Here is a 12,432-nt window from a genome sequence, read left to right on the forward strand (position 1 = left end):
GTTAAAAAAAAAAAAAGTGTGCACAATTTGCGATGAAAATGACTGATTGCGTTTAAGCTCCTCAAAAGAGACCGAGTGTTCAAAGGAAAAAAACTATAATTTTTCACATTACATTGCTCATCTTCTTTCATTATATTGTGTTTATAATGGTTCTAAAAAAATACAGTGTAATAGTTCTGCCTATTTCGTTTTGTTAAATTATAACTATATTCTTTTTAACAGATACCGGTACAGACCCCATTGTACCAGTTATGTGATTTGTTTGTAATGTACTAGGTGAGCGTTATTATTATTGATATGATGCATTATCAATAGTATTAAAGGAATTTTAAAATATTCCACATGAAGTGAATGGTGATAATTGCACAGTAATAATAATAATAATAATAATAATAATAATAATAATAATAATAATAATAAAACAATAGTGATAATAATAACATAATAGTGATGATAATGATGATAATAATAATAATAATATATTATTATTATTATTATTATTATTATTATTATTATTATTATTATTATTATTATTATTATTATTATTATTATTATTACAGTTTGCACTTACTGGAGGTTATGGAGCTTTCGCTGTACATCCTCCAGCAAATAAATAAGCAAGAATAAAACCCACAAAATAATTAACAACGAAAACAATGGACCTTGCTAAAATTACGGCCAAATTACAATAAATTAACAAAACTAAAAGCCAAATTCAGACGCCTCAACAGTCTCAGCCAATTTTGACAATGCCTGATTTCTCAGGTCCTTATTCTTGTAATTATTGTTAAACACGTTCCACAAACAACTTTCCAATTCATATGCTTCAATCAATCTTCGTCTTTTCGACACTCCATTGTTTTTGGCCGTCATTTATACTGCTTCTGTCGCGAGAGTTTATGAAAAAGTTCAACAGAGTTGAATAATTTAGAGTAGCTATAATGAGAGTTGAGTGCATATGCGAGTTCTTTGTCCAGGGTGTTTACACGGCGAGAGCAGTTTTCAAGGCCGCTCTATTTAGTCTCTCTAATATCTAATTAGAGTCAACGAGATATAGGGAAGACCAGGTAACTTGATACCCTAAGTGTGAAACCTAACCATTTTTCCCCCATTACTACAAATGCTAGTGGATTATGGTGATTTTCTAGTTTGAAGGTTGAATTTTCTTTTGCCAACTTCGTTTCGAATTTCGATACTGACAAATACTATAATTGGTAGTGATTTTGTAACTGGTATGTTGGCAGCTGAGGCAAATATCGACAATATTTGCCGGTACTGGAGTTCCATGAAATTAAAATTGTACTAGATTTCTCAGCCAGTTACTGGAAGATAGTGAAATTCGAACCTATTAATAATTAATTAATATTAGTATTAATATTAATACATAATAGTTATTTTATGTGTTGCGTTGTGGTTATAATTCAAGAATAGTCAGATAAGTACGAATAAATATAATATATTTGGGCGTGATAATGCACGTGGGTAATGGATAGAAATATTATTTCAAATTTTAATGAATTTCTTTCGTGTTTAGATTTTTATTACTATGTCAAAAAAATGAAATAGTGTAGCAGTGACTCCTCGAAGGAAGAAAATGTGTGGCATTCAGAGTACGCTTCAGAAATCTGTAGTTCACGTGTATAATGAGTTGAAGAAAGAAGATAATGAAGAAGGAATTATGCTAACGGAGACAGCAATTACAACCAGAATAGGAAAATTATTAGGAGTAAGTATTCTTAAGCATACATTTCAAAGTGGTATTCAGTTTTAGGAGTTTGCACTAATAATTTCATGATTGTGGTCAAACAAAACAAATTTTTAGGTTAGGCCTAGATCTTTAATCAAGTCAGTGATTTTCATATTGCCAAACTAAATACATTTAAGATACTGTAATACTGCAGTAGGTGATAGCTTAAATACATTTACAAATTAGACGAACAAATAATCAAACAGCACGAAAGTAAATTTCCAGTTTTCTCTTTTGGTATTAAATTAACCGTTGAGATCACAATTTACATGCCACATCGGCCGAAGAAAATACAAGTCATATTGTAATTATTAACTTGATATTGCAGCAAATATTACATGAATGTTGGCCTGTTATGGTGCTTAAAAATAATTCAGTTTTATATAATAACTATATAACATACTCTATAAAGCATAGGAACGTTGTCTCTGGCTGAATAATTTATTCATGACTGGTCTAAGTAATATTAAATATGGTGTTTCTTCAGAAAAGCTACCCCACCCAAAGTACTTGTTAAGATATAACACTCGAGAGGACGAGGACGCACTACTGGGAAACTAACCATTTCTCTTCGTCCTGGACCTCTCGCATGTTATATTGGTAATTAGTAACAAGTTTGAGGGAGGGACTACAACAATGCATTAGAATATACAGGTAAGTGTCAAAGGATTTTTGTGCTGAAAGTATTTGTGGCTGTGCACTAAAACCACGTGTTCATCACTATGTAAATATCACAGAAATCAATTAAACAAAATAAAATTATGCCTTCTTTGGTGTAGCTTTTCTGGAGAATTACCTAAATATTAGCCTACTTAAACCTATCGTAGACCCAACCTAACATGTTGATCATTTTCTATTCATATAGTTGTAAATGTTGGTATCATGCATGAATTTTATGATATAACAATTTTTAGAAGTGTTATGTTATTGTTTGTTATTACAGCTTGGCTTAACTACAGCCACGAAAGTGATAAATTCACACAAGGGGACCCCACTCGTCACACCAGGAAAACATAGACTACGTAAACATCCAGTGACTGATGCTGATGATTTTACGAAAGATGCAATTGCGAGATTTATTTATGACAAGTTACATAAAGGTAGGGAAGTTACAGGAATTATTGTGTTGATTTATGTAATGTAATTCTGATATTAGTCATAGGCCTATGTATAAAAATATGGCATAATTTTCATTTACTGTTACAGGGGAAGTACTAACAGCAGCAAAAGTTCTGGAACATATGAATGATGATTATGAAACATATTTATTTAGAGTATCCTTATCATCGGTGAAAAAAATTTTGAAAGAGATGAAATTTCTATGGAGCAAAGGGGATCCTTATACACATGTATGAGAAAGTGATGTTATTCGTTTTTAAGAGAATATATAAGAAATGTGGAGCGTGAGAACCCTAAACCCGTAGTATTCTTGGATGAGACTTGGATTTTTATGAATGGTAAATTTCAGTGTATTGTGAGACATTGAGTGATTGAATTTTTTACTAACAAATAGATTAACACTTATGTGGAATATGAAATTGCAATTAATATAGGCTACTAGTAATGAATTCAGGTGGGAACAACATGTTTTGCAATTAATAGTTTCATATTATAACTAGAGGTTAGTTATAAAATTCTTGAACGGTTTTCCTGTCTTTAAAATTTTTGTGTCTCTTAGAGTGTCAATGTGAATTGCTTTTCTCTCTCTGTTTTTTTTAAGTAGGATCACCCACTTATTCATGAAATAAACCAGGTGAAGTTTCCAGTGACATGAATGGTGTTATTCATAGACCAACAAATGAGGGTGGAAGATTAGATGCCAGAACGAAAGGTGGATTTATACTCGGTAAGTTATATTGATTTATATTTTACATAAATTTGGCAAGAGTAATTTTTTTAATCAGGGTACAAAAATATAAAAATTGGTGACTAAATAAAAACGTGGGAAAGCCTTTCACCAAAGAGGATCTCATGTCATGTTATGTTATGTTTTATTTTCTTTATTTAAATGCTGTGAATTCATGTGACGTAATTATATGCCCAGGTATAATTTTTATTGCAGGTGCTGATTTAATTTTTTCATGCAATTGAAAGAAAAGTCAGGACTACCATAGTGCTATGAATAGCCCTGTAGTTGAGAAGTGGGTGCAAACACAGTTGTTGACCTGAGAACATTAGGGCAATGCGTTATTGTCATGGATAGTGCTGCATATCATAGCAGACTTGTGAAAAATCAGCCAACAACAAAATGGAGGAAAGAACAGCTACTGGTGATTGCAACTGAATATAATAGATTTGTTGTACTAAATGATAAGAGTTGATGGTGTGAAATCACCTTTTGATATTACATTGCAATATTAATTTCCATACTTTACAGTCATTATTATTATTATTATTATTATTATTATTATTATTATTATTATTATTATTATTATTATTATTATCATTACTACTACTACTACTACTACTACTACTACTACTACTACTACTACTACTTATAGATGCTACTTTTTTCTTTCAGGTGAAATTGAATCTACATAAGAATCCTAAAACAACAGAGCCTTGCCAATTACTGTTCTGAAGCGGCCTTGTCTTATGTGTTGTGTCTATATACAATTAATTCTTTCAGTTTTTTTTCCCCTTTAATGTAATGAAGTTGTTGGTTGATTGATACCAAGTGTTCAGCAGTTGATGTCATTTGTTATCTTGCACTCCAATATTTAACCAGATGATTGAAAGCTGTGTAAAGTTAAACAGTCAAGACAATGATCCATATCTTCATTGAGATTTCAGAAATGGCATGGGGAGATTCTGAAATATCAGTTCTTTGTAAATATTTGAGACAATCATGGCCTGTGATAATATGAGTACTGCCACTGTAGATTTTCATAGAAGTTCAGTTATTAAATTAGGTGTATTATTTTTACTATGTATTGTACTATATTTTTGTTTCGCTTAATTGATGAATTACATATGCTGTAAATTGAATAGTAGACTGTAGGTCTATAGCTTAACTGATGAATTGTATGTGCTGTAAATTAAATAGTAGGCTGTATACCACAAGTGATGAATTGTTTATGCTTGTAATGTGAAGTAATTTGCATGATATTTATTATCAGTTTCTGTATATTTCAACTGATTGAATTGTTTATACTTTTAAATTGAATTAACTTGCTTGCTATGTATTATATTTTATAGCTTAACTGATGAATAATTGTTTAGGTTTGTCAATTTAATAATCTGAGTGCCATGTACTTCATATTTTTAGTGGAGCCACCAATGTAGCTTAGTCGGTAGACTCGTTGGCCTGCAAATTCAGAGCTGCACTCGAGGGTAGTTTGGATCCCCCATTTGGTCTGATTAGTTGGTTTCTTCTGAGGATTTTCCTCCATCGTGGAGTGGATGCCGGATGGCCTATTGCAATTTTTTCATTTGCTTTAGAATCATTCCGATTTTTGTTACCACATTGTCATGTTCTGATCTTGTTATTCTTTTAACAGTGTGGTAAGATGGAGGTATAGATAACCTTACAGTAATTTTGCTACCTTTCAGCTACCTCATTACCTCCCACTCCATAAAGTTCATGGATCCACGGAAGTACCAGTCGTCGATGTAATTCGACCATTTTGCTTAAAATATTAAAACACTGTAAAATATTGAGATTTCATGCTGTTACGTCCATTACTGCAGCAAGAACATCTGATTTTGAATCTGATAGTATGACAGCCTTCTCAGATTTATGAAGTCGATACTGGAGATTTTGTAAGCTTAAAAGTGTATCTAAATTTTCACTATCAAAATTAGTCAGTGTTTGAAGTTAGTTAGTTAGTTAGTTAGTTAGTTAGTTAGTTAGTTAGTTAGTTAGTTAGTGGCGTTTAAAAAGGGCGCGTCAGCTACTATGGCTATTTGCGCCCTTATCTAAAATCTTTCACTAAACACAAACACAATACAATAACAAGAATGTTTAAAAAACTAAAAAGCGTTGTCACGGTTAAAATGGGGCAAACAATTGTTTGAATATAATTCCCTGTAAAAGGGAATATACTGGTATTGTACTACAACACCACTACATCTATGGCTTGGTAAACAGGATCCATCTATAAAAAATACTGTATGTAGTCACTCACTAACCAGATCATTTATCGTTTCTAATGATTTTTAAAATGTCTGGAGAAGTATCACATTTCTTAACATCATCTGTTAAAGTTAACTTATATACTATTCATTTTGAAATAACTTGGGATTGTGTTTTATTAGTAAAGTTTCCCTTAATTGAGCAAGTTTGAGTTCTCCAAGTAAAGTCAAAAAGTCTGTTGGGATTTTGGCTCAGTTTATTAATATTTGTGGACTGTGATTTTTTGTTCTAGACAACCATATTATCTGCAAATGATGAGATTATCATAAGATCTATTTCTTTAGTTAGACCATCGACATTAATATTGGAAAATGTATTCCTGAAAACAACAATGTGGGAAGCCCAGATGAATCTGTCTCTATTTACATATTTGTGACAATGAATCAAATAATCAAGTCACTGACCCAATGTAACACTTTATCATGGACACCCTAAGTTTGCAATTTCTTAAGTGATTTATATCTACAGAGCCATATGAGCCTTGAAAATAAATTAAAATTGTTAAGTTGTTTTGTTTTCTGTTTAAAATATCTTTAATATCTTGACTAAAATTTAAAATCTGTCCATTTGTTGAATGCAATTCTCTAAAGTCAACCCAATAAAATGAAAGTTAGTTACTAGATTCCAGGAACCAATTCAATCTATGAAATCATCTCTTCCATAATTTTGGCTATCATACTAGTAAGTGGTATCTGTCGATAACTCGAAAAGATATTAGTTGAATAATTGCTTTTCAAAATTGATGTTATGATAGATTTTCTCCAGACAGATATTGTATTTTAGATGAGATTACAAGATAAAAGTAGTGAGTTTGCTTGTTTGCCAACATGTTCAAGAAAATCAGCATGTGTATTGTCTGGACTTGGAGATGTTTTGGGTCTTATGTTATTAAATTAATAGTAATATTCAGTTCTTGATTAAATATTGTTATATAAAGTAGATAGTAGATTTAATATTTCTTTCAGTTTTTCCTTAACAGTCTGACGTACACAGATAAAACTAACAACCACACCACCAACTAATCTAACAGAAATTAAAATATAATTAAATGTAGAAAAAGTAATTAAAATTATAAATACACGTAATAAACCATAACCCCCTAATTTCAACAATATACTATTTTATTCCCTTTTACAGCTTGTAGATAATTATTAATTATAGTTATTACTTATTAGCATAATATTTATTGAACTTATTGGCTATTTCACTTCGTTTGAAAGATGTTATTGTGTACAAAAAGCATTTTTTGATGATCGTTTCATGCTGTATGTTGTGTATAAATCTATGTTTTCTGGCCATCTGTTCTGTGTAATCTTTTGTATAGAATTAATAAAATATTCTTTTGGTAGTAATTATTTTATTAATTGAGTATTTAATTTTCACCAGCTCACATTTCTTGAATCATTTGTTTTTTCTTATTTAAATTTAGGATACAAGAGCCAAAAAGAGACTTCACAGTTATGTATCATACATTTTTGTCAATGACAGACGTGGAGTTGCAGAAATAATAAGTGTAAGTGTAGCATTATTAAGCAATTTACAAACAAATGAAATCTTTAAAAAGGTATCTAGAAGTGAAATTACTTATGGCTTTTAAGGACCAAAATTATTTTTGTAAGTTGATTTATTATTATTTCAGTTTTAGCCTAGTTGTATTATCCATTTCCTTACTAATTTCAAAAGATAATCAGAAGTTCATTCGAATTCCAACCAAAAGTCAATTGGTTATTAATTTAGCTACCTTTAGGAAGTACAGTATATGTACGCTGGAATCTTTGAAGTGAAGTGACAATAATTTAATTGGTCTTGGAACAGATTTGATTCTTGAATATTATATACTATACTTTGTTGTATATTTACGTCTAGTAACCTATTAATGCTAATACTAATAATAATGTAAAGGAATACAAGAATAGAACATAGCAATACATTTCTCATTATTATTGAGACTATTTAGAATAACCTTCCAACATTAAGGTAAAGTACGGTGAGTAAAGAAGTCATTCAGTACATAGGATCGTGATTTTACTACATGTGGTGATATCTGGTAACAGTTGGCAACACTGACAAGGCGGAAATATTTGCTGTTTGGGAACTGAACTTACGTGATCCTCACTATACCTACTCTCAAAACCGTTTACACGGTGATATAGCTCGAACGGAACCTGGTGAAGCTTGACCTTGATGGAGAAACCAGTTCTACGGGCGGTTAAGAGTGGAGGGGGTAACGCTTGTTCAGTCTCACTTGCATCTCGTCACATAACATCGGTCGGTAGTCGATCCCATACCACAATACTGTTCTCTCCCTCCAAGTTTCACCAGGTTCCGCACGAGCTATACTCAGCTATAATCTCTAGCCCTCTCTTCTCTAAACTCTCGCCGTGTAAATGTACAGACGCAATTCCGCCGCTCAGAGCGCTGTTCGGTTCTAGATATTTGTAGCAGAACACTTATTGACATTGACATTTGGGGCATTTAAAAGACTCATCATTGCGTATTACATGCTTCGTACAATACTTTATGGTCAATAGACGTAAGTTCAAAACTTCTACGTATCAATTATATTAAAATAAATGGTTGTCATTTTTCGTATGAAAAGATATTACATATTATAAACTCAGGCACTACCTTCCTGTTGTTCAATTCATACACCATACCTTTTCGAACATAATGAAAGAAACTTAATACATCTTACATGAGCAATGTAGTCTACCATTTTCATATGTTTACTTATTATTATTATTATTATTATTATTATTATTATTATTATTATTATTATTATTATTATTATTATTCATAATTTATTCTGTTAAGAACAATAAAATAATGTGTTTGGGGTATAAACCTGTTGCTAGGAAGCGTAATGTGACCAACAGCCTTTCCTTTACACTAATGACAATCCTCATAGTTGTGTCTTTTTTGCCAATTACAGGTCCGATGTGTAAACTCCATACGTGTTCCAGTGAGATATCCGGGGTTTTTCCCATGTAGATCTATTTCTCCTCTGCCTTCTTCAATTCAGAAGAATTGCACACTACAGCGGCCGAAAAACGTTGTTTCTGCCATAGTTGTAAACGCACTGACCAGCCTGTTCTTTTCTATATGCTCTCAAAACTTTTTCTCACTCTAAACTGTCTTCACCATGTAAACGGTCCAGAGAGTAACATTAGAGTTTAGAGTTATATAAATCTCATGAGAGCTCGCTAATGGGTTTAGAGAAGCTATATTCTGTCACTGTGTAAACACTCAGTTAGATAGCTCTCATGATACTTTAGATCTTCTCTCGCTCTAAACTGTTGCCGTGTAAACCTAGCATTATGATGATTGTAGGTTGAGTAGTGACAGTATAACAGTGCTGGGTAGAAAGGGGTAGACATCTTGAAAAATTATCTCCTCTCCCTTTGTCCGAAAAAAAACTGTTCCATCCAGATTGTGGTCATATCCTTATCGAAAACAATAAAGACAGAAGATCAAACACCTCGACTACAGATCAAGTACCAAGCATATAATAATCAATTTTTTTTTTTTTTATATTTATCAGAAGGGATCATGGGTTGAAATATGAACTGTTAAACAGCAAAGCCACGGAGAATTCTTAAGCACCTTGGCTATTCGACCTGGGTTGTCAACAAGTATTCATCACTTTTCACGTGCGGGAAATGGACAGTATTACACCACTGGCAAGTGTAACAGAATAAAGAGACTCAGAAACACAGACTTGTTTCCATTCACAGAATTATTCTGCTACGAGGTGGCACAGTGCTTCAATTTTTCACTTTCAGAAACATGAAATGCTGTAGAAGCGATTTCACTTTTCTTACACGTGCCGAAAACACAATTTAAAAGAACTTCATTGAAAATTTTAAAGCTATATTGCACTACGCTGATAACTCTGTGCAAATTCGATTTAAATGTAAGCACAACTTAAATGATATCTAATGCTACCTACCTAATGCCTAGGGCTATGAAAAGGGAGCAGTTAAAGCTTGTGATGGTACCGATTATAGCTGTGGCAGGTGGAATGGGGTGAATTTCCCCAACAACTTGATGTAACCAGCAGTACAGTCTGTATGCTGCTTATGTCAAGTTGTAGGGGAAATTCACTCCATTCCACCTGCTGCAGATATACTCGGTACCATCACTAGCTTTAACTGCTCCCTTTTCAAAGCCCTACTAATAACCAATGATGCATCCAATATTGATAGGCTCCTAATGAAACAATTATATGCTTAATAGTGTACTTTTGGTTTGAAAGTTCAACATTTTAAAATTCTTTTTGAATACCGAGTTACATTGTTGTATTTTCACTCTTTTAGCTTTGAGAGGGGAGAGAGTATGAAACTATATAAGTAATCGTAGATGTGTTTCAAGGTTCAGACGTATCTTACTCTTGTCCTGACTGCCTACAAATTTGGGCAGCAAAAGACAATATAACAATACACACGATTGCTTCAGGCTATGTTGGCATAAATTTTTGCATTATGTTAACTGCAATATTAAAGTCTAGGGACCGGATTTTATGTAATTACATATTATATTCGTTTCAACCTAACCGTATATAAATAACAAATCTTTGCAAATCTTGTAATTACCATTAATATATTAAAATTTTATAGTACATATTTTTACATATTTACCGCACATTACATATTATAGCTTGGTATTACATAAATATACATATTTAGTGGTTTTATTCATTTTTACTTTTCTAAAAGGAAAAAAAAAAAAACTTCTGCTGGGGGAAGTTTACAATTTTAAATACAAAGATATAAAAAGCCTTTTTACCTACCCAAGAAAGGATATATTTCGGGACGAAACATAAACGTCCTTAGTTCCAGAAAGTAACAGAGGCACTCACCCCATACTGCCCACAGTAAATATGAGTGAACAAAAGGCAACTTTTCTCATACAACTACCTTGTATTGTAAAAATCACTGAGAAAGTAGCACTGCCTTCATATGGTGGAGTATGACATGATTTGTCTCGAAGTATAATTGTTCTGCACACGTCTTAAGAAGCCGTTTCCATGCAATTTGCAACCTTACCCACCCTCTTCTTAATCATTTCAGGGAAAACTTGTGTCTAGTCTGACATGAGCTGCAATAAAGTAGCCGACTATTGAAAAGAAGCTGGGATAAAGGAAAAAACCAGAAAGATGCTGAAAGATTAATCAAGTAGCTTTTCAGGTTATTGCTTGACCTCTTTATTTTACATTTAGTAGACCTATACGGAAATGGGATTTTCCAGAGCAATTAGAAAGTATGGTTCTCGAATGGAATAATCCTGCCCTTCTGAATGAGACAAGGATGTCACTTTTCAAAGAACAGTTTGTAAATACCTACAGTTTAAGGTTTCAGTAGGTACTTTGTTTCTTACATGGGAGCAGGTAAAATGCATGTGTCCTAACATCTCCTCTTATTTTCTCCTAATCCAGTAAAGCGAAATAGTGCTTGTAGTTCTGTTGTGTCATTCATTTCACTCAGTTCTCTATTTCTAGTACTTACTATATAGAGTGCAAATGCGTTTATCTACTGGTTTTAACTAACAAAATGGCCCAATGACAAAAATAATATCATGGAATGTGATAAACGAAGCTTTCACTACACATGACAAAAACAGTAACGTGTCATGTGTGCATTAAAAAATTCGGGTGTTTTATGAAATCACAATTGGAGAGTCTTACCTATCCTATACCTGCCGGATATTGATATGAAATATTTTCATGATTTTAAATATTTCGGTACATATTTTAGACCTTGATATTACATAAAAATCCGGTCCCTACTCATAAACATATGACTCCACATTCCACTTGGAAATATTACAACATAAAAATGGAAAGGTATTTAACCACATTAACTTGTCGTAAGTTATTGCATTATTGCAGTTACAAGATACCAAGTGAAGAATGCCCTCCCATTTCTCCCCTCACTTGTGTCACTGCAACATTTCCTTCCTATGCCCCAGCTTCTAAACCATTTTGCTATTATGCATCAGGTCATTATGAAGGAAAAGATCAGCATTAAAACGGAATACACGCTTAATATTATGACATAAAAAGATTTCTTTTAACAGTGATCACCTTACCAGTAATGTATCAATTTGGCCTGGATTAAGTGGAGCAATGCACTTGCATCAGACGTCATGAAGGGAAAACTTTTGAATTCAAACTCAGTACTCTGTTCCTTTACTGGAATTTGAATACTAAAATGTCATAATGGGAGGGAAAAGGCTAACTGGGACTTCCAGTCTCTGATCATGTCAAAAACCCTGATGTATCTGATTTTAACACTTGGAGTGAATTTCGGTGTAGTCGGGAGGGCCTAATTAGTCAAATCCACTCTCCACAATGTGGCCCCCTGGAATCTTTTTAAGATGCAAAAGACAGAGTGGTGTGGGGAAAGCAACGGGAAGCTACCACACTTATCTTTCCTAAGAAAAATGGCAAACATGGCATGATGAGTCTTTGCGACAGAATAAGATATAAAGCTGTGTTGGAAAGAGTGGTTGAAGAAAGAATATTGCTGAAACTGATCAGGAAGAGGAGAAC

General features: G+C 32.8%; 1 long non-coding RNA gene across 2 annotated transcripts; it reads left to right on the top strand.

Moving 5' to 3' along the window:
* Positions 1–2,395: 2,395 nt before the first annotated feature.
* LOC138708092 (uncharacterized) lies at positions 2,396–4,810 on the top strand. 2 transcript variants are annotated; one of them, XR_011334572.1, is made up of 5 exons: positions 2,396–2,847; positions 2,954–3,204; positions 3,468–3,593; positions 3,810–4,017; positions 4,269–4,810. It is a non-coding gene; the product is annotated as an uncharacterized lncRNA (long non-coding RNA). The 2 variants fall into 2 exon arrangements; XR_011334571.1 differs by having other exon boundaries at positions 2,954–3,593.
* Positions 4,811–12,432: the final 7,622 nt, after the last annotated feature.

Source organism: Periplaneta americana, chromosome 10 (genome assembly GCF_040183065.1).
Source record: "Periplaneta americana isolate PAMFEO1 chromosome 10, P.americana_PAMFEO1_priV1, whole genome shotgun sequence".
Lineage (NCBI taxonomy): Eukaryota > Metazoa > Arthropoda > Insecta > Blattodea > Blattidae > Periplaneta > Periplaneta americana.